Source organism: Canis lupus, chromosome 5, assembly GCF_011100685.1.
Source record: "Canis lupus familiaris isolate Mischka breed German Shepherd chromosome 5, alternate assembly UU_Cfam_GSD_1.0, whole genome shotgun sequence".
NCBI classification, from domain to species: Eukaryota; Metazoa; Chordata; class Mammalia; order Carnivora; family Canidae; genus Canis; species Canis lupus.
In genome coordinates this window covers 81541033-81567471 of record NC_049226.1, presented here as the reverse complement: position 1 = coordinate 81567471, position 26439 = coordinate 81541033, and the positions used below count along the sequence as shown (strand labels likewise).

General features: G+C 43.1%; 1 long non-coding RNA gene across 2 annotated transcripts in view; it reads left to right on the top strand.

Annotated features, from left to right (window-relative positions):
* The first annotated feature begins 201 nt into the window (after positions 1-201).
* The window catches only part of LOC119871966, a 50641-nt gene continuing 24403 nt past the window's right edge, over positions 202-26439 (top strand). The window contains exons 1-3 of one of the 2 annotated variants that reach the window (XR_005360208.1): positions 202-264; positions 5040-5067; positions 7679-7790. This is a non-coding gene — a long non-coding RNA (uncharacterized LOC119871966). Of the gene's footprint in view, positions 265-5039; positions 5068-7678; positions 7791-26439 lie in introns of those variants that run through there. The other variant, XR_005360209.1, reaches the window with a different exon arrangement.

Here is a 26439-nt window from a genome sequence, read left to right as displayed (position 1 = left end):
TTTCGAATTAATAACAGGAAGAGCTGGGCGTGCCCTCTAAAGCTGTGTCAAAGGAAGCCCACTTGCATCCCCCCACTTTACACGGCGCTGGGTGGGAAGCGCAGTCCGCTCGGGCGCGAACCTCGGGCCTCGGAGCGCCCGGGAGGCGTGGCGCGGCCGGAGACTACATTCCCCGAAGGCCTCCGCGGCGGCGCACTTCCGCCTCCGTAGCCGACGTCTTCCGGCGCTGACCCGGCGCTCGGCGCTCGGGGAGGGATTTTCTAGGTAAGTGGGGAAACTCTGGGTAACCGTATCTGATCTCTCTGAAGAAGTGTGGCTTTCCTTGAGGACGTGTGTTTGTACTCCCCTGAAACAAGGTCGTAAAACCGGGCAGCGTCTCCTCTTCCTCTCCTCCTTTCTACTCCCCCATTCTGGATAGGAACGGTCGTGCGCAGGCAGGCCAGAGGGAAGGTGATGAAGCCTCGAGTGAAGGCCACACTCCCAATAGTGGTGGTCTAGGTAATTGGGCCCACTCGCCCACGGAAAATAATCTGAGCTGGTTGAGATGTTGAGAAACGGCAGCCTTGCGGAGAGCTAACAAGAGTGTGGAGAAGCAGGACCCAGACTCTAGGGGAAGCAAGAGACGGAGTGCATACACCCATCACTTAGGCTGCTCTTGCCTGAAGAGACACCTGAGAATCCCAGCTTTAATGTTGGCGGACTTGAAGTATAAGGGGCGCAAGTGTAGGGACACCTGGGTGGCTCAATCGATTAAGCCTCCGACTCCGGTCATGTCCTTAGGGTTGTGCGATCAAGCCTCACATTAGGCTCTGTGCTGGGCATGGAGCCTGCTTAAGATTCTCTCTCTCATTCTCCCCCTGCCCCCTTCCTGCTCTCACTGCCTCTCTCACAACATAAGTATAAAAGTGCTGAAAACTTGGAGTCTGAATAATCACCCCACATTTGAGCAGAGAACCACAAATGAAGGTACCCTCAAGAAAATATTGAACTGGCATAGGCACTTCTCCCAAATTCAGGTTATCTTGGAGGTGTAAGGAGCCTTAACCTTCAGGATGGACCAGACTAGTGGTGTGCCCAGGCGTTGACCGAAGCAAATGAAAATACAATACCTTATAGAAATACTTTAAAGAAAGCTGTTGTCATCTCAAACATCCAAGTATTCACACACACACACACACCTTTTCTTAGTAACTTCCAGCACATTCTCAAAGATAACCAAATATTCAGGGAAGTAAGACATCATGAAACACATGCAGAAATAGCAGAAAACAAATACACAAAAGTTCCGGATTTGTCAGAGAAAGAATATAAAATTGCAATCTTTTGTATTTTTAAAGAGAGAAAATAAGCTAAAAATATCTACAAAACCAAGAAAGCTTAAGAAATTGACATATCAGATTTGGCGAAGTGACCAAACAACATTTAAAAATAGGTAATTAAAAATAAAAAACTGTCTAACAGCAAATCACACAAAAGAATTAATCATCTCTAATATAGGTAAGAAGAAATTGTCCAGAAACTGGTGGGCAGAGACAGTGAGATGAAGAGACAAGAGACAGAAGAGGCAGAAATAAGGCTAAGTAAAACACATGAAACCATTGGGCAGGAAAGCCCAACATAAGTTTAATCAGATTCCCAGGGGAAATAAAGAAAAACTATAAGAAATATTTGAAGAGTTAATGGCTAGGAGTTTTCCAGAACTGATGAAAGGACGTACCAAGCTACAGATTGAAGAAGCCCGATGAAACTCAAAGAGGATAAATAAAAATAAGTCCACAACTATATACATCATGGTGAAATAATAGAATGTAGAAGGTAAATAAAAATCTCAAAAGCAATTAGACAAAAAGGTCAATTAACTTCAGAGAAGTAACACCTGACTTCCCAATAGCATTAATGAAAGCTAAATAAATGAGGAATAACATCTTCATTGTTTTTAAAATATGTGCCTATCTAGAACTCTGTATAGCAAAAATCTTTCAGGAATGGAGACACAAGTCCCTTTTATACTACTAAAACCAGGAATTTCATCATGAGCAGACCCTAAGGAAAGGAAATTCTAAACGTATTTCACACAAAAGGAAAATAATCCCAGATGGATGGTTGGAGACACAAGAATAAAGCCCAAGGAAAGTGGTCAAATGTGAATAAGCTAAATGATTAACTGTATAAAACAGTAGTGTTATTTATGTCTTTAACATACAGAATTAAATCCAAGACAGTGATGCTTCCATTGCTAGCTATAACAGAATAGCTTGTTGTAAACTATTTTTACTAGAAATAGCTAGAAGAGCTGTATAAAATACAAATATATTTACTTGAAAGCACTGGAGAGCTCCCAAAGCAGCCAGGAATTGAGGATCCAAGATACCAAAGAGAAAGGAAGCTCACTGCGATAAGCCCACCATACTTCATGCCTCCTCTCCCAGAGGGACAGTTGACAGTACTTAGTCACATCGTTGTAAAATGTTTGAAAAACAAAAGACTAGAAAGCATTCAAAGCAGCAAAAGAGAAAAAGGCATTTTACCTTTGCAGAGAAAATACTGGAAGAATGGTCCAAACAAAATGCCACAGGTATCTAACAAGCTAATGGAGAGAACAAAATAAAAAATATTAATTCAGACAGTGAGAACATGTCAAAGGCCTCCTGAACACTCAAATGCCCCAAATCCAGGAATCACAGTGGGTAATTTGACTCTTATGGGAGGAGTCGTGGTGTCAGTAGAGGGATGAAGTTTCATCTTTGACCAGATGGTCAAAGGTTCTGGCTTGAACCAGAGGGTAATGGGCTGGATGCCAACCCTGGCCCAGAGAAATCCCAGGATATTACAGCCACAGACACCATGCCTCACCACCCCCAACCTAACCTAGAAGCAGTTCTACAGCTTCTGGAAAGGCATGGCTTTCACCTACCACGCTCCTGCCCAGAAATGGTCCCTGTGTCTACCCAGAGGTTGCCAAGTCAGTGGCATTTCCTGGTTCATGGACCCAATTCAGAGGTGAGGGTGACTTCACTGACTCAAAGAGCCAGCAACCCAGCAGAACTGCGGTGGTGAATCTGCCAAGAAGTTTGTGGCATTGGGGCCCTTCCGTGGGACAAAAATAGCTTCCATGCTGGGGAGTTTTATGAACTACCTGCAGGCCCTGCAGGATTCTGCACACCTTCCTCCACCTGCACAGTCTCTGTCCTCTGCCACTGAGGCCCTTGAAGAGACCTGTAGGGCTCAGAAGGAGGTGGTGACCTCTGTACTGCTGAGTCAGCAATGAGAGACCCAGGAGCTTGTGTAGGGGATGCCGTGCAGGGAAAGATGAGGAGTAAAAAGCTGGAGCTGGATAGAAAGAGGTTTAGGGGGATCAGAAGGAGAACAGAAAGGGATGGGGAGGGCAGCCTGAGTGGCTTAGTGGTTTAGCGCCACCTTCAGCCCAGGGTGTGATCCTGGAGACCTAGGATCGAGTCCCACGTTGGGCTCCCTGCATGGAGCCTGCTTCTCCCTCTGCCTGTGTCTCTGCCTCTCTCTCTCTCTGTCTCTCATGAATAAATGAATAAAATCTTTAAAAAAAGAAAGGGATGCGGAGAGGAGGACAAGGGACAGAGGGATGGGAGCCAGAAAAATACCCCCAGGGAACCCTTCCTGGGAGCTCTAGGTTGCTCAGTGAGGTGGGATCTTGCACAAGCTACAGGAATCCTTTCCTTCATGCCCACCCACCCCTACCTTTAGCCAGGCCAAATTAGCTGTCGGGAAGGGTATTCTGGGTCTTTTCCCCCTTTCAATTTATTTTCCAGTTTCACAACACAAACACTTTGACGGGTAGAGATTAAGGAATCACACCCCTGACATTGCCCAACCCACCTGGATGCCTCGACTTTATACTACATGTTACTTAAAGGAGAGATAATGGGTGGGAAGACTCTGTCCCCACACCAGGCATTTTACAGGCTCCTCTTTCTACTATGCGTCAAATACAAGTCAATGTTGTTACAGCTAGGGAAATATAATTTATTTTTTAAATACCACTGAATTCACAGGAGATTTGGTCATTGTGTAGTACAGTGGTTTTCAAATTTGAACATACATGAGAATATCTTAGAGCACTGGTTGAAACAGATTTCTGGGCCCCAGGCTGCTATTTTCTCATTCAGCAGGTTGGTTCCAAAGCATTAGCAGTTCTAAAAAGTTCCCAGATAATGCTGACGCTGCTGGTCCAAGGACTGCACTTTGAGTACTGCTAATCTGAGTTATAAGAAATACAGCTGCTTTTAGGGATGTTCTGTTTGTTTTGTTTTTGTTTTATTTTTTTCCAAACTCTCTCCTCTAGCTTATTCAAGACTCTTAGCCATTTTTTTCTAGCCTTATCCCTTCCTCAAATATGTCCAAACAACATTTCATGGAGGATATAAACCAGAATAGTAACAAGAATAGCAAGAATGAAAATGAAACTCCAGATTCTTTTTTAAGATTTTATTTATTTATTCATGAGAGACACACAGAGAGAGGCAGAGACATAGGCAGAGAGAGAAGCAGGCTCCATGCAAGGAGCTTGATGCAGGACTGGATCCCAAGATTGTGGGATCGCGCCCTGAGCAAAAGGCAGATGCTCAACTGCTGAGCCACCTAGGTGCCCCAAAACCCCAGATTCTTAAATACAGAGAACAAAAACTGGTGGTTGCCAGAGGGGAGGTGGTGGTAGGGATAGGCAAAATAGATGAAGAGGATTAAGAGGTACAAAGTTCCAGTTATAAAAATAAGTCAGGGAAATGATAAGTACAGCAAAAGGAATATAGTCTATAATATTGTCATAACGTCAAATGGTGACTACAGTAATCTCTGTGAGCACTGAATATTGTGTACACCTGAAACTAATAAAACATTGTAACATTGTCAATTATTTTTCAATAAAAAAATGATACTCAAAGTGTATACATTATGTACAGCTAAAGTGTATCAGTTATACCTTAATAAAGGGATGCAGGGGTTTTTTTGCGTGTTTTTTTTTTTTTTAATGAAAATAAAACCTTGTGCTCTTCATTTTTCTGCAGAATTTCTACAAGTATCTTGTTTGACCAGGTAAGCTGAAAAGAAATAGAAGTGTGTTGTTGGCAGAGAGGGGCAGTCCTGGGCTGGTCCTGAGAATATGCTCCAGCCCCAGCGGCAGTGACAGTACAGTACAGGCGCCCTCCTGGTGGGTGCTAGGCCTGGCTTCCTTTTTTTTTTTTTTTTTTTTTTTTTATGATAGTCACACACACACACACACACACACACACACACAGAGGCAGAGACATAGGCAGAGGGAGAAGCAAGCTCTATGCACCGGGAGCCCGACGTGGGATTCGATCCCGGGTCTCCAGGATCGCGCCCTGGGCCAAAGGCAGGCGCTAAACCGCTGCGCCACCCAAGGATCCCTAGGCCTCGTTTCCTGAGATGGCTCCTTTGCCCTAGGGTCTCACCCAAGTAAGAAAGGGGTGTATCTCTCACAACAAAGCAGCAGGCCTAAGTCTAGAGCCTTCCTAAGAAGTCCTGTGTGGCAGCAGGCTTGGGAAGCACCAGAAGGAGGGAGATGGTGAGGACCAGGTAGGGGGGCAGTGGGCTTTCCTAGGACTGGAGAAGAGAGCCTGAGAGCCCCACATGGCAGCTGCTTCACACAGGCCCAGGCTTGGCCGCAAGGAGTTAGTTGCATTTGTGGTCAAATGGCATTCTCTAAAAATCAGATTGAATCCCCAGATAATTTTATTAATTAAGAGTAAGAATTTTGGTATCCCTGGGTGGCTCAGTGGTTTAGCACCTGCCTTCAGCCCAGGGCATGATCCTGGAGTCCCAGGATCGAGTCCCACATCGGGATCCCTGCGTGGAGCCTCCTTCTCCCTCTGCCTGTGTCTCTGCCTCCCTCTTTCTCTCTCTCTGTCTCTCATGAATAAATAAATAAACCTTAAAAAAAAAAGAGTATGAATTTTAATTCATGTCTAACATGCTATACTCCTGAGTGACTCAGTGGGTTAAGCCACCTACTCTTGATTTGAGCTCAAGTCATGTTCTCAGGGTCTGTGCCGGGGGTGCAGCCTACTTTAGATTCTCTCCCTCTCCCTTGCCCCTCTCCAGCTCTCTAAATAAACAAACAAAAGCAAAAAAAAAAAAAAAAGGAAGAAAAAGAAGAAGAAGAAGGGGACCTGGGTGGTTCAATTGGTTAAAATGTCCAACTCTCCAACTCCTGATTTTGGCTTGGGTTAAGATTGCAGGGTCCTGAGTTTGAGCCCCAACATGGGGCTCTGTGCTCAATGCAGAGTCCGCTTGAGATTCCCTCCATCTACCCCTCACCTCACCACTAAAAAAATAAGTCTTAAAAAAAAAAGATAAAATGCTACCCTTTTCTGAATTTCTCAGGGGAATGGCAGTGCCCTCTTTTTACTTTTCTTCAAAGCAGATGTTCAGCTAAACCTTAAATTAGGGCTTACCAGTGTGTTACCCCTGCTGGCAGGTTGCAGTGACCCTGTTTGTATTTACTTAAGCTATCCTCTTCTCCCCTACAGGTGGTCAGTCGTTCAAGTATTTTTTTTTTCTGACTGATTTAAACCATTTTCCTTGTTGAGGATCTCATTTTCAGTAATATATTTCTTGGAAATAGATTTCGTCTTTGCAATTTTTTCAGTTTCGAGGTAATAGCATCATTTTGTCCTCCTTCATGCTGCACACTCAGATCTTAACTCAGGGCCCTCCACCTAGTATGTGCTTGGTAAAAATTTATGGACAGAGGTAATGGACAATTGTAAATCCACCTGATGCCCTCCTAGTCAATACTTTGCTCTCTTGAGTGACCTGGGACAAATTTCTTAATATTTTGTGTACCTCAATTTCCTCAACTGTAAAATGGGCACATTACTAGAACCTACCCCCTAGGGTTGTTGTTGACTAAATGAGTTAACATGTTGGACAGTGTGTGGCTCAAAGCACTGTAGATGTGTCTTGCCACTATTTTGTTGTAATTATCACATCATCATCATTAGAAGCAACTGTGTTGTAATGGGCACAGCATTGGACCTGAGTTAGAAAATGTGACAGTAGCTGTACAGTCTTTGTGCACTTCACCTCCCCTCCCTGCCACTCATTTTGTCCTTAAAATGGGGACTGCCATAGTCCCACGTATAAGGAAGAGCTGATGCTGTGAGGATTTAGTGAGTTAACATCTGTAAAGCACTTTGCACCAGGCTCGACTCCTAGTTGGTGTTCTTTAAGATGTCTGGTCCTGGAGGCCCTGGGTGCTGTGGTGGGTTGAGCTTCTGACTCTTGGTTTTGGATCAGGTGATGATCCTCGGATGGTGAGACCCAGCCCCACATGGGGCTCTGAGCTTAGGGAGGAGTCTGCTAAAGTTTCTCTCTCCCTCTCCCACTGCCACTCCCCACTCTCATTAAAGTGAATAAATAAATCTTTTTTAAAAAAAAGCAGTCCTAGGGCAAACAGGCTGGGATTGTTGGAGCGCTGGCCTTCGGCAGGGGGAGCTCTCCCCAGGAGTGCCCTGGTAGGGGCGAAGGCCGCAGGCCCTGCTCACCTTCGGGCGTGGGTGCCGCATACATTCGGGCGGCCACGAGGGGGCGGTGCCAGACTGCAGAGGGTGCCAGGGTGAGGCAGCGCCTAGACAAGCCAGCCTCGGGTGCCAGCCATCCTCTCCTTTTCTTCCTTCTCCAGTGTTTGGAATTTCAGAGCGTGGAAGGAGGTACCGGCCCTTGAGGCCTCTAACCCTGGCTCCTGCAACGGGAGTACTTGACAAGAAGGGAGATTGGCGTCGATGTCAGCTATGGTAAGACCTGCTAATCTAAGGTGCCCCCGTTGTAATAATGTAACCTAAGGGTGCCCAGCAACTCTGAGAGCAAAGGGTGTTTTATTTTTTCACAACTTCTTCTTTTGAAAGATTCCAAGCCAATAGAAATGTTTTTGGGGCACCTGGGTGGCTCAGTGGTTGAGCTTCTGGCCTTGGGCTGGAGTTGTCGGGGTCCTGGGATCCATTCCTGCATCAGGCTCCCCGCAGGGAACCTGCTTCTCCCTTTACCTATGTCTCAGCTTTTCTCTGTGTGTCTTATGAATAAATAAATAAATCTTTAAAATTGTGCAACAAAAAAAATAAATAAATAAAAAAATAAAATAAAATTGTGCAACAAACATCCTTGCAACTTTCATCTGTATTCTTGAATTGTCAATATGCTTTACCAAATTATTTATACACACCCATATATTTTATTCTTGGCTAAATTATGTGAGAGTTACTTGCAGACATTCTGATACTTTACCCCTAAATACTTAAGCCTGCATCTCCTAAGAACAAGGACAGCCACAATGCTATTATCACACCTAAGAAACTTCACATTGATATATTTAAATATATATGGTTCCATATTTAAACTTCCCTAATTGGTCCATTTATATTTTGTATAGCTGTAGTTTTGTTTTGTTTGTGATCCAGGATCCTGTCAGTGTTCATCTCATTTTTTCTTTCATGACATTTTTGAAGAGTCTAGAGAACTTGTAGAAGATTTCACAATCTGAATTTGTCCTTTTTATTCTTCAGGGTTAGATTCAGGTACATCACTTTTGTTAAAATACTACAGAGGCCTCGTTATCTATTTCCCATTACATCCTTATCAAGAAGCCCATCTTGTAGACTTGTACCATATTGGTAACACTAAGCTGGGTCACTGGGCTACATACGAATTTCCTATCCTTGCTTTTATCTCCCCACCAAAAGACAACCAGATCAACACACTATCAAAAGCAACAAACTAAATTCAGGATGTAAGGCAAATATCACAGTTTCTCTAACCATCTATGGAATGGAATGGGTGGGGAGGAGAAGGAAAGGCTGATTTATTTATTTATTTTATTTATTTATCTATCTTTAAAGATTTTATCTATTTATTTGACAGAGAGAGCACAAGGAAGGGGGAGTGACAGGCAGAGGGAGGGGGAGAAGCAGACACCCTACTGACTGAGCCCCCCAGGTTCCCCAAAAAGGCTGTTTTAGAATAAAAGATTTAAGAGTCATATATATGGCTACAAACATTGAATAGATCTTGTTTGAATCCTTTTTTAATTTACTTATTTGACAGTGGGAGACAGACAAGAGACAGAGAGAGAGAGCACAAGCAGGTGGAATGGCAGGCAGAGGGAGAGGGAGAAGCAGACTCCCTGCTGAGCAGGGAGTCCAACTCAGGACTTGATTCCGGGCCCTGAGGTCATGGCCTGAGTCAAAGGCAGATACCGAATCAACTGAGCCACCCAGGTACCCCAAAACACTTTTTTTTTTAAAGATTTTGTTTATTCATGAGAGAGAGAGAGAGAGAGAGGCAGAGACACAGTCAGAGGGAGAAGCAGGCTTCATGCAGGGAGCCTGACGTGGGACTCAATCCTGGGACTCCAGGATCAGGCCCTGGGCTGAAGGCAACGCTAAACCATTGAGCCACCCGGACTACCTGGCCCCAAAACACTTTAAATTGTAATATATTCACGCGATGGATTATACAGCAGCAAAAAATAGTGAAAAAAGATTTATCATGCTGGAAAAATCTCAGAAATAACGAGTGAAAAAAGTAAATTTAGAGTGATACAACTGATATACCAAAGATAACATTGCATATATATATCATATATATATGATATGATATATATATATATTATATATGATACATATATATGATATACTGGATTTCCTTTCTTCTCTTTTATTGTGTTAAAATACATATACAACTTGCCATCTTAACACTTTTTAAGCATATAGTTCAGTGGTATTAAATATATCCATTGTTGTATAGCCATTACAACACCCCATCCCCCATCCATCCTCACCCATCCCCTAGCTTCATAACTCTTTCACCCCATCCCCCATCCATCCGCACCCATCCCCTAGCTTCATAACTCTTTTCATCTTATAAATCTGAAACTCTATACCTATTAAGGAATAATTCCCTGTTTTCCCCTCTCCCCAGCCCCTGGCAACCACCATTATACTTTCTTTATGTTGACTACTCTAAATACTTCATACAAGTAGAATTATTCAGTATTTGTCTTTTTGTGACTGGCTTGTTTCACCTAGCATAATGCTTTCGGAATTCATCCACATTGTAGCATGTTACAGAATCTCCTTCATTTTTAAGGTCAAATAATATTCTATGGGATGTATATACCACATTTTGGAAATCCATTCATTGGTTGATGGATACTTGGCTTGCTTCCATGTTTTAACTATTGTAAATAATACTGCTATGAACACGGGGCTCTTCAAGACCCTGCTTTTCCCTTCTTTTAGGCATATACCCAGAAGTAGAATTGCTGGTCATATGCTAATTCTATTTTTTAATTTTTTGAGGAAACTCTATACTGTTTTTCAAAGAGGCTATATACCATTTTACGTTCTCACCAACAGTTTACAAGTGTTCCAAGTTCTCCATACCCTCACTAACACTTGTTGTTTTCTTTTCCTTTCTTTTCTTTTTTTTTTTTTTTAGGATTTATTTATTCAAGGAAGAGAGCAGGAGGAGGGGCAGTGGGAATGGGAGAGAGAATCCTCAAGAGACTCCCCACTGAGTCTGGAGCCTGATTCAGGGCTCAATTCCAGGGTCCTGGGATCATGAACTGAACCAAAATCAAGAGCTCCCCACTTAACCAACTGAACCACCCAAGCTCCCCAACACCTATTGTTTTCTGTCTTTTAATAGTAGCTATCCAAATGGATATGAAGTGGGGCCTCTTTGTAGTTTTGATTTGAATTTCCATAATGGTTAGTGATGTTAAGCATCTTATCATGTGCTTCTTGGCTGTTCACGCATCTTCTTTGGAAAAATGTCTGTTCAGATTCTTTGCCCATTTTGAGGCTGTTTGTTTTTTTGTTGTTGAGTTTTAGGAGTTTTCTATATATTCTGGATATTCATCTCTTATCAGAATCACTTATTTATTTCCTAAGAAAACAGTGCTAGAGACTGTTTATGGATACATGCATATAGAGTAAAAACATAAAGCCACATATAGGAAAGACCAACACTATTCAGTGAAGGTTAGGATAGGGAAAGGCACATAGGAAGCTTCCGTCATAGCTGTTGAATTTTCTCTTTTTTTTGAAAGATTGTAATGATTTATTCATAAGAGACATGAAGAGAGAGGCAGAGACACAGACAGAGGGGACAGGCATCCTGAGTTTTATTTCTTAGAGTCGATCATAAATGAGTGCTCATTATGTTATTATCTTTCCTTTCTTGTGTTCTCCTGAGATTATTTAACATATTAAAAAAAATAAAGTGGGATCCCTGGGTGGCGCAGCGGTTTGGCGCCTGCCTTTGGCCCAGGGCGCGATCCTGGAGACCCGGGATCGAATCCCACGTCGGGCTCCCTGCATGGAGCCTGCTTCTCCCTCTGCCTATGTCTCTGACTCTCTCTCTCTCTGTGTGACTATCATAAATAAAAAAAAATAAAAAAAAAATAAAGTATATAACAGGTCCCTTGGCTGGCATGCAACACTTGATCTCAGGGTTGTGAGTTCAAGCCCTGTGTTGGGTGTAGAGATTGCTTTAGAAAAATACATAAAATAGGGGATCCCTGGGTGGCTCAGCGGTTTGGCGCCTGTCTTTGGCCCAGGGCGTGATCCTGGAGTCCCGGGATTGAGTCCCACGTCAGGCTCTGGGCATGGAGCCTGCTTCTCCCTCCTCCTGTGTCTCTGCCTCTCTCTCTCTCTCTCTCTATGTCTATCATAAATAAATAAATTAATCTTAAAAAAAAAAGAAAATACATAAAATGTAGCTTCTTTTTTTTTTTTTTAAATGTAGCTTCTTAAAGAAAAAAAAAGACTTTAAAAAGAGAGCAAAAAAAGAGCAACTACTAGATTCAAAAAGCTTAACATAGGGGACCTGGGTGGCTCAGTGGTTGAGCATCTGCCTTTGGCTCAGGTCATGATCCTGGAGTCCTGGGATCGAGTCCTGCATCAGGACTCCCCATGGGGAGCCTGCTTCTCCCTCTGCCTGTGTCTTTGCCTCTCTCTCTATCTCTGTGTCTCTCATGAATAAATAAATAAAATCTTAAAAAAAAAAAACAAAACTTAACCTACATTATCTACTTTAATCCTCCCCTCGTTTCTCACATCATCTGTCACCACTCTGTCCGTGCACACTGCAGTCGTACTGACCTCCTTACTGCCTTTTTAAAGAGCTTGGCATTGTCCTGCCACAAGACCTTTGCACTTGCTGTCCCTTCTACCTGGAATACTCTTCCCCATGAAAAGCATGGTTTCCTCCTCACCTCCTTCAGGTCTTTGCTCAAAGAACACCTTTCCAGCAAAGCCTTCCTTGACTAGCCCATCTCCCTTCCCTTACCCTGCTCTACTTTTTCCTCATAGCAATTGTCAGCTTCTGACAGATCATATAATTTACTGACTTACTATCTTTACTGTCCGTCTCCCCTTACTAGTATGTAAACTCTGTAAGAGCAGGGATTTTTCTCTGCTTTATTCACTGTTGTATTCCCAACACCTCAAACAGCTCAGCACATAGTATAGCACTTAATAAAGATGTGCTGAATCAGTGATTGAATGTATTTGTTACCTATTACTGCATTACAAATGACCCCCAAAATTTAGCAGCTTAAGCCACATTCTCTCACATGGTTTCTGAGGGTCATGCATCTAGGAGCTGCTTAGCTGGGTGGTTCAAGCTCAAATGCCCCATGAGACCGTAGTCAAGCTGTTGGCCAGAGCTGTAGCAGTAGCAAGGCCTGGCTGGGGCCGTAGAACGTACTTCCAAGCTCACAAACATGGTTGTTGGCAGACCTCATTCCTCTCTGGCCGTTGGCTGGGAGTTTCTGTTCCTAACCCTGTGGGCCTCTCCACAGGGCTGCCTCTTTCATGGCAGCTGGCTTCCCCCAAAGGGGTGAGAGAGGGAAAAGAAAGAAAAGAGGAAGGTAGAGAGAGTAAAAATAAGGCAGGGAAGAGAAAGAAAGAAAAAGACAAAAGAGGAAGAGAGGGGATGGAAGCACTTGAGACAAAAGACACAGTCTTTTATTACCTGATCACAAAAGTGACATACTATCCATGGCAGAGAAAATAATGGTCCCCAAAGACGTCCAAGTCCTAATCCCTAGAACCTGTGAATATGTTACCTGATGTGGGGAAGGGATTTAGCAGATTAAGTTAAGGATTTAGTTGAAGTGGGGGAGATTATCCTGCATTGGCCACATGGGCCCAATATAATCACAGGGTCCTTATCAGGGAAAGAGGGAGGCAGGACAGTTGGTGACAAAAAAAGAGGTGGCAGTGGGAACAGTGGTTGGAGTGATGTACTATGAGGATGGAAGGAGGGACCACGAGCCAGGGAACTCAGGCCTCCTTCACAGGCTGGAAAAGATAAGGAAATAGATTCCCCCTGGGAACTTCCAGAAGGAACACAGCCCTGCTGACAACTTGGTTTTAGCCCAGTAAGACCCATGGCGATGTCTGACCTCCAGAATTGCAAGGCAGTAGCTTTGTGCTGTTTTAAGCCACTAAGCTTGTGGTGATTTTTTCCAGCAAGAAGAGGAAATGATTATAGCACCACTCCCGCCATATTGTACTGGTTAGAAGTGAATCAGCCCACATTCACAGAGTGTGAACACCAGAATACACGATTGTTGGGGGGCACTTTAGAGGCTGCTTACTATAAGGAATGAATTCTTTTTTTTTTTTTAAGATTTATTTATTTATTTATGATAGACATAGAAAGAGAGAGAGAGAGAGAGGCAGAGACACAGGAGGAGGGAGAAGCAGGCTCCATGCCAGGAGCCCAACGCGGGACTCGATCCCGGGATTACAGATAAGTAAACTGAGGCTCAGAAGAGTGAAGTAACTTGCCTGAGGTCGTATACCTAATGATGGTGGAGTGGGTTCATCTGATGCTCAGAATAAATTCCAAATCCTTTTGACAAATAGCTATGAGGGCCTATCCCATCTGGGCCCTGCCGGCCTCCCCAGTCTCCACAAACACAGTTCCTTGATTCCCACCAGAGGGGATTTTACACCTGCTGTTTCTTCTCCAAAATTGCTCTTCAGTGAGCTGGCTTTTTCTCACCTTCAGGTCTCAGTTCAAATACAAGTCTTCCCTGATAACAAAATAATTTTTCTCACCTCTTTTTACTTTATCTTTACTTCTTTTGTTTGTTTACTGTCTAACACCTGTTTGCATTATTCCCAGCCCTCATGAGGACAGGGATTTTGCCTGTTTTGTTCATTGCTGTTTCCCCAGCACTGGAAGGTAGTAGGTCCTCAGTAAGTCTTTGCTGAACGAATGAATGAGTGACTCCACAGGGAGGTGAAATAGATAATCTATTCAACTCACTTCTCGAGGCATCTTGAAATAAGAGTTCTTACCTGGCGAGCTTATAAAGATTAAAAGATAGAAATAAAAGAAGTCACAAGGCCTAGAGCCACAGGATATATATTTTTTTTTAATGAGAGTTTCAGTTCTCTGACCACCAACAGGCTGGACCTGGGGGTGTTCACGGGGCTCTGGGCTGAGAGTCCTTTGTCTCCAGAGAAGGCAGATCCTGGCAGGAGGGGTAAGCAATCCACCAGCACCACTATTTGGGTAATAACTAAGCCTTTTCTTCCCAGGCTGGTTCTGCTGGTCCCCACACCCATTCCCACAGGCTAAAATCTTCCCTACTTAGCCAGGAACTGGAGCTCTCTGAAGACTCTGCAGGTCAACTCTGGATTGAATGAGGCTTGTCAGAGAGAATTGATTAGGGAGGCTGGGTCCTTAAGATCTTGGACAAAGAACCTGTTTTCTCAATCTCTCTCCCTCTTTTTGGAGGGATAGGGGGACTTGAGTAAAGAGAGTTGAATTATCTCCGTTCACTCCCATAGTTGGTTTATGCAAGACTCCCCACCTCCTCTACTCTGTTTAATAAATATCTTTTAATTTGTATGTCCTCTCTCTGCCCCCTACTCACCCTCTCAAAAAAATTTTTTTTAAGATTTTATTTATTCATGAGAGACACAGAGAGGCAGAGACATAGGCAGAGGGAGAAGCAGGCTCCCTGCGGGGAGCCCTATGTGGGACTCGATCCCAGGATCCTAGGATTATGTCCTGAGCCAAAGGCAGACACTCAACCACCGAGCCATCCAGGTGCCCCTCAAAAAAAAAAAATTTTAGTTATATCATTTGTGGATTCACCCAAGTTTCTTTGAATTTATCTAGTTCAGGAGTCAATAAAGTTTTTTCTGTAAAGAGCTAGGTGTATATGTTCAAGGCTTTGTAAAACTCAGCTCTGCTGTGGTAGTGCAAGAGCAGTCACAGACCATAGATAAATGAACAAGCATGGCTGTCTTCTAATAAAACTTTGTGGATGCTGAAATTTGAATTTCATACAATTTTTATATGTCACAAAATATTTTTTAAAAAGATTTTATTCATGAAAGATGCAGAGAGAGAGGCAGAGACACAGGCAGAGGAAGAAGCAGGATCCCCGTGGAGCAGGGAGCCCAATGTGGGACTCAGTCCCAGGACCCCGGGATCACTACCTGAGCCAAAGGCAGATGCTCAACCACTGAGCCATCCAGGCATCCACAAAATATTCTTTTGATTTTTTTCCCCACCATTTAAAAACGTAATAATCATTCTTAGCTCTTGAGCCAAGCTGCACAAAAATAGATAAGTCAAAAAAAAAAAAATAGATGACAAGTCAAATTTTGGCCAGAGGCCTCTGTGCATTGACCCCTGGTCTATATCATTGTTTTGAATGCTGCATAATTATCTCATAGTTTCCCAAATATTCCATACTTTATATATCTATTTCCTTCGAGGGGCATTTGTTTACCTCCTACTCCCAGCTACCATAAACAACAGCTGTAAGGAGCTTTCTTGGTCATATGGGAAGATCCCTGGGATATTTACCTGGAATTGCTGGGTTTCAGGGTATTAGGCTACACTCTGCAGTAGTGTATGAGAGACCCATTTCCTCCACATCCTACTGACATGTGGTGTTTTCCAATTTTCTTTTTTTTTTTAATTTTTATTTATTTATTCATGAGAGACAGAGAGAGAGAGGCAGAGACACACGCAGAGGGAGAAGCAGGCTCCATGCAGGGAGGGAGCCTGATGTGGGACTCGATCCCGGGTCTCCAGGATCACACCCCAGGCTGCAGGCTGCGCTAAACCGCTGCGCCACCAGGGCTGCCCTGTTTTCCAATTTTCTAATGTTTGCCAGTCCGAATTGGTATGTCCTCCTTGTTTTGGCTTGGATTTCCCTACTAGCTAATGAATGTGAACATTCCTTTGTATACTAGCATCCATTCAAGTTATCTCTCTAAATTATCTATTCATGTTCTTTACCCATTTTACTATTAGATGTTTCTGACTTTTTCTTATTGGGAAGACTTCCTCTTCCTGGGCCTGTTTCCCCCTTTGCACCAGAGTTCCCTACAGGGCTCTTCTGATATGCAGTTTCCAGAACAGGCTCTTCATCCCTGTTTCTGAAATTTCATGTTTCAAATAATGAGAAATGGGCCTTGGGTTGGGTTTTTATGTGTATCATCTGATTTTAGAAATCGAATACTCAGGACTATATCTGAGACTTCTGGGTTTAGGGAGGTTGATTACTAGCCCAGGGCCACCCACAGGGATCCTGGGGTTGAGCAGATGCTGAAGCTGAGCCCCATTAGGAAGAGCTTAGACCACAAATCAGAATAAGATAGCAAACAGCACTTCTGGGTCAAATTGGAAATGTTTCTAAATGATAGGAGGCAAGACACTGGAGAGAATGAAGGTTTCTTTTTCTAGCTGGTGCAAGTGAAACTAGTTCTAAACCTTTCTGAAGGGCAGGTTGACAATTATGTGCCAGAAGCCTTCAACACCTGCATACCATTTGACTCAGCAAACTTCCTAGGAATTTGTCCTGAAGCAATAACTGGTGAAAGGCAAGGAGAAAATTGTTTAGTGGTTGGGGGGAAAAATCACTCCTAAAAATATCCCACTTTAGGAGATGAAATACTACATATGCTATCATAAGAAAGATATTCTCTCTTTTTTTTTTTTTAAGATTTTATTTATTTGACAGAGAGAGAGAGAGAGAGAGCAAGTGACCAAAAGCAGGTAGAGCTGCAGAGGGAGAGGGAGAAGCAGACTTGCTGATCAGGGAGCCTGATGCAGGGCTCAATCCCAAGACCCTGGGATCATGAACTGAGCTGAAAGGGGATACTCAACCAACTGAGCCACCCAGGCACCCCATTAAGAAAGATATTTTATAGGGGATGCCTGGGGGGCTCAGCAGTTGAGGTCTGCCTTTGGCTCAGGGTGTAATCCTGGAATCCCAGGATTGAGTTCCACATCAGGCTCCCTGCATGGAGCCCGCTTCTCCTTCTGTCTATGTCTTTGCCTCTCTCTGTGTGTGTGTCTCTCGTGAATAAATAAATAAAATCTTTATTAAAAAAAAGATATTCTATAGGATTTCTAATGCTACGGAAAAATTTTAATAATTCACTTAAGATGGGGGAAAAGATCCACATTATAAAATAGTGGATCCCGAATGATCTCCTTTTTGTAAGGAAAATACATATGTGAGTAAAAAATGCTGGGAAAATGCATTAATGTACTGGGGCCATGTACTGTTTTTAGTGATTTACAGCTTCACACTTAATTCTCACACAATTTGGGTAGGTGCTGTTGTTATTCCCATTAGTTAGTTTTCCAGGTGAAGAAACTGAGGTCAACAGAATGCCTAGGTGGCTCAATTGGTGAAGTGTCCGCCTTCAGCTCAAGTCATGATCTCAGGGTCCTGAGATTGAGCCCCACATCGGGCTCTCCACTCAGCAGCGAGTCTGCTTCTCCCTCTCCCTCTGTGATCTTTCTCGCTTTCATGCTCTAATAAATAAGTCAATGAAATCTTAAAAAAAGAAAGAAAAAGAAAGAAAAGAAAAGAAGAAAAGAAAAGAAAAGGAATAGGTCAAGAGAGGTGAAATGAACTGCCCAGAGTTACACAGATGATAAGTGATGAACCCAGGATTTGAACCCAGGCAGCTGGCTCCAGAGCCACCACAAAATATCCCCAAGGTTACCAGCATATTTGCTCCTGGGGAGTGAGACCAAAATGATGCCTATTTATCTTTGTTTCCTGATTTTTCTACAATTAATTTTTTAAGAGGATTCTCTACCCTACCCTCCTTGTAGTGGTTGAGGCCTTTGGAAATAACGCCAGGAGATGTTGGGGTAAGGAGCATTGTGGGGAAGAGAATCGGGAATAGGATGGAGCTTTGTTTACCTCAGATCCTACCCTAGCCCGAAACCCTCTCTCTTTTCATTCATATCAAGGAAATCAGAGGTCAGATATCAGCTCTACAAAGTCAGACCCGTTCCTCACCCCTCCTGAGCCCTAGATATGTCATAGGGAACCCAGATTTCTGGAGAAGCCTGCCTGTTCCCCCTCCCTTCCCAGCACCCTGAGTGAGGCATAAGGAGGAGAGCTCTGCTCAGTAGTGCTGGGAAGGGAAGGAATGAGAGCAGGGAGGGTGAGGTCCGGGGAGGAGTCTGCTCCTATCATCTCCTCTCCCCTGGGGCTTGGAGGGATGACTACCTAGGCTCTGAACGTAACTGTGGGAAGGTCTGTGCTGCAGTGAGTGCTGCAGAGGGAGTTTAAAGACCTGCATTCTGCTCACACATCACCTGTCAACAAGTCACTCCCTTCTTGAGCTTTGGCTTTCTCCAAGGTTGAAGCTATTAATGCCTGGCTGTTTGTGACAGTGCGAGGAAAGGTGCTTTGTGAGAGGATAAACAAACACGGGCTGCCCATGTCAGGTCAGCACACCACAGTGCACCTCCTTTTTCACAGCCTTATCACGATCTAATCCCCTACCCACACAGTTCACCCATTTAAAACGTACATTTCAGTGGATTTTAGTATATTCACAGAGTTGTAGTACCATCCCCACAGTTTTAGAACATTCTATCACCCCAAAGGAGAGCCTATGCTGTCACCCCCAGGCTCCTCACCCCCTCAGCCCTGGGCAACAGCTCCTATGCTGTCACTACAGGCATTTCCTCTCTGTGTGATCATACAGTGTGCCCTTTGTCCTTCACTTAGCATGTTTTCAAGGCTCATCCATGTCATAGCACATATAAAACTTATTCCTTTTTACAGCTGAACAATATTCCATTGCATGAATAGACCATATTTTGTTTCTCTGCTCATTAGTTGATGGACAAGTGTGTTTTTCTCCTACTTTTTGGCTGTTGCTAGTGGTGCAGCTTTACACCTTGATGTACACAATTTCTATGGACATGTTTTCATTTCTTTGGAGATAGGAATGGAGTTGCTCAAATAGTAATTATATCACATTTTGGAGATAGGAGTGACATTGATAAAATAGTAATTATATGTCACACTTTGAGACAACACCTGTTTTATACAGTCCAGGAACTAAGAAGGGTTCTTATATTTTTAAATGGCTGGGGGGAAATCAAAAGGAGAACGATACTTTGTAACATATGAAAATTACATAGACATCAAATTTCAATGACCACTAATAAAGTTTCATTGGACACCGCATCATTTCTTTGTGTGTCATCTGTGGTGCTTTTGAGCTACAATGGTAGAATTGAGTAAAGTGACAGGCTTGCAAAGCCTAAAATATTTACCATCTGGTCTTTTATAGAAAATATTTGCCAACCCCTAAACTATGGATTTGTGTTGTTATTATTAATTATTTATTGTTTGGTGGAGACAGCTGGGGTATGTACTGCCTTGATGGGAGCGGGACTCAGGTCGGCAGCCCCGCTCTGCCAGGAAAGGAATGAGAGCTCACGGCCCCATTTTCTGGACTGAGAAACCGAGTCCTGCAGGAGGGCTCAGACTCATGCAAGATGAGGAGGCAGTGAGGGCACCTTGTTCCTCCCCGCCAGTTAAGAAGACCAGCTGTGAATAATTCATGGTTGGCGTTTGCAGAGCACTCCATCTTTTCAGAGTACTTTGATCGTCATTAATTAGTCAGAACCTGGCTCCAGCTGTCGCCTATTAAAACACAAACAGAAGTGGCTTTGATGGCTCCATCTCTATTCCAAGGCTTTGCACCACAGATTATTTCTCTCTGCCCATTACCCATCACCTCTTAGAGACCTAGAACCCACTGAATTGGCCCCAAAATCTGGCTTCTTAAAGGAAAAATGGCAGTGCCAGGGTTGGAGCCCAACCCTCATAGATGGTGTCTTCTGAGAAGTCACATCCTCTCTCTGCCCCTCAGTGTCTTCATCAGGAAGATACAAGTAAAGATGCCTATCTCTGGGGTTGTTGTGGGGATTAACCAAGTTTGTACTTATAAAAGTGTTCTGAAAGGATCTCTTATACACTGCCAGTAGAAAGGTAAAATGGCACAGCCACTTTGGAAAATATTCTGAGGGTTCCTCAAATGATTAAATGTAGAGTCACTGAATGACCCAGCAATTCCACTCCTAGGTGTGTATTTGGGAGAAATGAAAAACCTGTACACAGATGTTTGAAGCAGCATTACTCAAAATAGCCAAAGAGTAGAAATGGCCCAAACGTCCATCAACTAAAGACAAATAAAATGTAATATATCCATAAAATGGAGTATTACTTAACCATAAAAAGTAATGAAGTTCAAGCAATAGATATGTGCCTCAAGGATGACAAACCCAAAAACAATGTTAAGTGAAAGAAGCCATGCATAAAAAGGCCATGTATGGTATGACTGCATTTATATGAAATTCCAGAATAGGCAAATCCACGAAGGAAATAGGTTAGTGATTATCAGGGGCTGGAGAGGAAATGAGAGTAACTGTAAATGGACGTGAGATTTCTGTGTGGGATGATGGAAATGTTCCAAAATTGATCATGGTCATGGTCACCCAACTAAGTGAATATATTAAGAACCAGCATGCTTCACATGGACAAATTTTATATGTAAAATATGTCTTTTTTTTAAAAAGATTTTATTTATTTATTTATTTATTTATTTATTTATTTATTTATTTATGAGAGACACAGAGAGAGGCAGAGACATAGGCAGAGGGAAAAGCAGGCTCCACGCAGGGAGCCCGATGTGGGACTCGATCCCAGGACCCGGGGATCACTACCTGAGCCGAAGGCAGATGCTCAATCACTGAGCCACCCAGGTGCCCCTATATGTAAAGTATATCTTAATTAATCTGTGGGTTTTTGTTTTTTTTTATTTTTTTTTTATTTTTATTTATTTATGATAGTCACACAGAGAGAGAGAGAGGCAGAGACACAGGCAGAGGGAGAAGCAGGCTCCATGCACCGGGAGCCGGACGTGGGATTCGATCCTGGGTCTCCAGGATCGCGCTCTGGGCCAAAGGCAGGCGCCAAACCGCTGCGCCACCCAGGGATCCCAATCTGTGGGTTTTTAAAAAGATTTTATTTATTTATCTGAGAGAGAGCATGAGAGAGATCACAAGTGAGGGGGAGGGGCAGAGGGAGAAGCCGACTTCCCACTGAGCAGGGAGCCTGATGCAAGACCCCATCCCAGGACCCTGAGATCATCATGAATTAGTCAGAACCTGTCTAGCCGAAGGCAGGCAGATGCTTAACTGACTGAGCCACCGAGACACCCCTAAAGCTGTGTTTTAAGAGGGCTCTGAAAACTGTAAAGCAATGAGCACAGTGATAGTCACCTGCCTCGTGGAGGATCTCGCCTAATGGATGGAGAGGTGAGTGTTCTGACCAGTCAGTTTAGGGCAGTTCTGAAGACTTTAGAAATCAGAGATGCCTGGATATCTTGCTATCTATGACCTAAGGCAAGTCACTTAACTCTCTGATCTTCAGGTTGCCCATCTGTAAAACTGAGACAATAATCTCTGCTTCGGGGATGGCAGGGTGTCAGTTAAGCATCCGACTCTTGATTAAAGCTCAGGTCTTGATCTCAGGGTCCTGAGTTCAAGCCTTATTTTGTTTTGTTTTGTTTTTTTAATTTTTTTTTTATTTATTTATGATAGTCACACACAGAGAGAGAGAGAGAGAGAGAGAGGCAGAGACACAGGCAGAGGGAGAAGCAGGCTCCATGCACCGGGAGCCTGACGTGGGACTCGATCCCGGGTCTCCAGGATCGCGCCCTGGGCCAAAGGCAGGCGCTAAACCACTGCGCCACCCAGGGATCCCCTCAAGCCCTATTTTGAACTCCACCCTAGGCATGGAGCCTACTTTAAAGAACAAAAAAAAAAAAAAAAAAAAAAAAAAAAAAGAATCTCTATCTCTTAGGACTTTTGTAACAATTAATATTGTAGGAACATGCTGAGCTTGGTAAATGCTGATTTGCACGTGGAGTTACTTGACATTCCCAGCTGCTCCCAGCTGCTTCAGGGAGCAAGTCCACACTCTTTCCATCCCCTCAGAACCTGCTGTTTCCCAGACTTGGCTGATCATAAAAGTTGTTTGTGGCATCTGTTAAAAATACAGATTTCAGGGCCGCCCCGGTGGCTCAGCGGTTTAGCACTGCCTTCAGCTTAGGGCCTGATCCTGGGGACCCGGGATCGAGTCCCACGTCGGGCTCCCTGCATGGAGCCTGCTTCTTCCTCTGCCTGTGTCTCTGCCTCTCTCTGTGTCTCTCATGAATAAATAAATAAAATCTTTAAAAATAAATAAGTAAATAAATAGTTGTGAACACTTTTTCTACATCATTGAAAGTTCTGCCCCAGCATTATATTTAATGATTTCAGAGTATCAAAAAAGTACACCATAATTTATCTATCAGCACTCTGTTGGACACATAGCTTGTTTTCCATTTTTCCATATTATAAATCATACTGCATGAACATCCTCTGAAGCAAGAAGCAGCACAGGGTAGCAGTTAAAGCACAAGCCTCAAAGCTACCTTACTGGATATGAATCCAGAATCTAACACCTGCTATGTGACTTTAGGCAAACTGCTTCATGGCCTGGTGCCTCAGTTTCCCCATATATAAAATGAAGGTGATGATAGTCATGATAATGGCACCCATGTTATTTTTTGTTCTAAGGATCCAAATGTGTTAATAGAAATATAGTGCTTAAAACATTACTTGGCACAAAGCAAATGCTCAGTAAGTGTTAGCCACTGTTAGGAGTCATTGGGAATATTTCCTAGAAGTAAAAAAAAAAAAAAAAAAAAATTAGGTTGACCCTAAAAGGCATTCAATTATTCCCTTTCTGTATGGTATCTGTTGGTAAAGTCACTGAGTGGGATTCGTGTCACAGTAGGATGAAGTGAGAAAGGCCCAGACTGGAGGGCACAGAAGTCTGCGCCCCACCCTTGGCTTGTTAGTGAAAGAGCTGCTGTGTGATCTTTGAAAAGTCCTTTGACGTCTCTGAGCTCTCATTTCCTCATATCTTTGAAGAACTAGGACTGACTTCAGCCTACGGTATAGTATAAAGTTAATTAGGCTGGCTTTGGGGGTCATGCAGAACTGAGTTTCAATTCTTACTCTGCCACTTACTCTCCTAAAACCCTTGGGTAAGTTATTCCATTTACTTAAACATAGCACTACTATATAATACTAATTTTTAAAGTATGTCTATATATGTTTTCATAGAAAAAGAATGGAAGGAACCTAAATTGAGGCACATTTTATAAAATAACTGGACTGTATAATAAGAAATGTCAAGGTCAAGATAGAAAAAGTCTGAGACACTATTCTCCTTTAAAGGACTTTAAAATGGGGATCCCTGGGTGGCGCAGCGGTTTAGCGCCTGCCTTTGGCCCAGGGCGCGATCCTGGAGACCCGGGATCGAGTCCCACATTGGGCTCCCGGTGCATGGGGCCTGCTTCTCCCTCTGCCTGTGTCTCTGCCTCTCTCTCTCTCATGAATAAATAAATAAAATCTTTAAAAAAAAAAAAAAAAAGGACTTTAAAATGATATGACAACTAAAAAAATAATAAAATAAAATAAAATAAAATAATATGACAACTACATGCAAATTAAGATCCCAGTTTAGATACTGGCCTGGGGAAAAATTATATATATAGAGAGAGAAAGCTGATTGATTTAAATATGGACTATAGATTATTACCGTTAATAATAGTACTGTTGCAATACTAAATGCCCTAAGTTTGCTAATTGGTCTGTGGTTATGGATGGGAATCTCTTAGGAAATTCACACTGAGGTATTTAGGGGTTAAAGGGCATGATGTCTCCTATTTAATCTCAGATTGTTTGGAAAAATGCACACACCCATATGAATATTTATACAGAAGGAGAAAATGATTAATGCATATGGTAAACAACCGGTTAATACAGATAGACGAGTTTCTGGGAGTTTATTGTGCTATTCTTGCAACTTTTCTGTAAGTTTGAAATTATACCAAAATTACAAATTACTAAAGAAGACAGGGAGGGGAAGACAGGCACATAAACTAATACTTCTGGGAATAGAACTAAAAAACAAAATTGGAGAAAGACAAGCTTTTTCAAATAGCCTTCTGAAAGTAATAAAATAGTGGCATGCTTTCCTGAAAGGAACAGAAAATGGAGGGCAGTATACCAAGCATGAGCTGTGTCCAGGTGGTAATATGACCCAGCGGTGACATGCACGACCTCTGGCCCTAGGTAGCTTGGATTGAATCCACACTGCTATTTACTAGACATGACACCCTGGGTGAGTTACATTCTCTGTGTCCCTTTTCCACCCCTCCCCTGTGCTGTGGGGATAGCCTACTCACGGGGGAGTCACATGAGTCACTGGAGTATAAAGCATTTGTGACAGTGTGGGCTCATGTCCTGAGACTTATGTAAATATCAGCCACTATGTCTGATTGGTGGGATTAGGGGTGAAATAGTCAATATCTTTTTTTATTGGGATATAATTGACATATAACATTATATTAGTTTCAGGTGTGCAACATAATGATTCAATATTTGTACATAGTGTGCAGTGATCACCAAAATAAGACCAGTTCACATCCATCACCATACGTAGTTACAATTTTTTCCTTGTGATGAGCACTTTTAAGATGTACTCCCTTAGCACCTTTCAAATATACAGTACAGTATTAACCATAGTTATCATGATGTTCATTACAGCCAAGACTTACCTACCTTATAACTGAAAGCCTGTATCTTTTGACTCTCTTCACTCATTTTGCCTGCCCCATCTCTGACTTCCACCTGTGTGTTCCCCATATGTACGAGTTCGTTTTTGTCATTTTTGTTTTTAGATTCCACGTATAAGTGAGATCACATGGTATTTGTCCTTCTCTGACTTATTTGATTTAGCATCATGCCCTCAGCGCATTTTTTAAACTCCTTAAAGTGAGCACACACTAATTTTGTAACCAGAGCAACAAAACATGAAATAAAAATATCATAAATAGGGACCCCTGGGTGGCGCAGCAGTTTGGCCTGTGCCTTTAGCCCAGGGCATGATCCTGGAGACCTGGGATCGAGTCCCACATCGAGCTCCCTGCATGGAGCCTGCTTTTCCCTCTGCCTGTGTCTCTGCTTCTCTCTCTCTGTCTCTCATGAATAAATAAATAAAATCTTTTTTAAAAAATCATGAATATTTTTTTAGAGGATGAGGGGAGATGCCTTCCCAATGGCTCTGCTTTTCCTTTTAGTCTTCCTTCTCTCTCTCTCCCCCCACTCTGATTGCCTTTCCCTCCCAGTCCCCTTCCCTCTGCCCACCAGATTGCATTCCTCACTTTTTTTCCCCAAAGAACTATAATTAAGCTCTTACTCTGTAATTGCCATGTCATGGTTCCCCATCTGAAATCACAGTCTTGCTTAGCCTGGTTTCCATCTCCTCAGCCTTGGGAAGCAGAGGTAGGATATGATCCCTGTTTGTTGAATATTTGCTCTGCATGCACTGGGAACACTGAGTGTGATCAGCTCCTTCCCTGCATAACTTTGTTTAAACTTTGAGGAAACTGAAGCTCGAGGACATAGAGCAAATCCCAAAGACCTTGCCAGTAGTTAATGGAGCTGGCATTCAAATCCAGTTTGATCTGGCCTCAAAACTAGGAAGTGAGATTCCTGCTACTTCAAGTAATGTGTGTATTCTGAACTCCCCACATGAGACACCAATGTCGAATGGTAGTTGGATCTCAAAACTGACCATCCTGACCCTTCCCTGTGTCCTCATCCTTCATAATATGACTTTGCAGTCCTCCATCTAAAATAAAAGGTGGAGTCTATTCTGCAGCCCTTGAATCTAGACCAGACTTGGAGTGCAGTGGAAGTGACAGTGTACCACATCTAGGCCCCAGAAAACCTTGCCTACTTCTGCTCTTTCTCTTGGCACACTGTCCCTTCCATGGAAACAGGCCCAGGCTAGACTGTTGGAGTATCGTGACCCAGTCACCCCTGCCACGTACCCAAAAGCCACGTACCCAAAAGCCATTATGTGAATGAGGCCATCCTAGACCTAACAGCCACCGGCAGCCTACTGGCTGCCTGTAGATACATGAATGGGCCTGGTAGAGATTAGGTGAGCCTGCTCAGCTC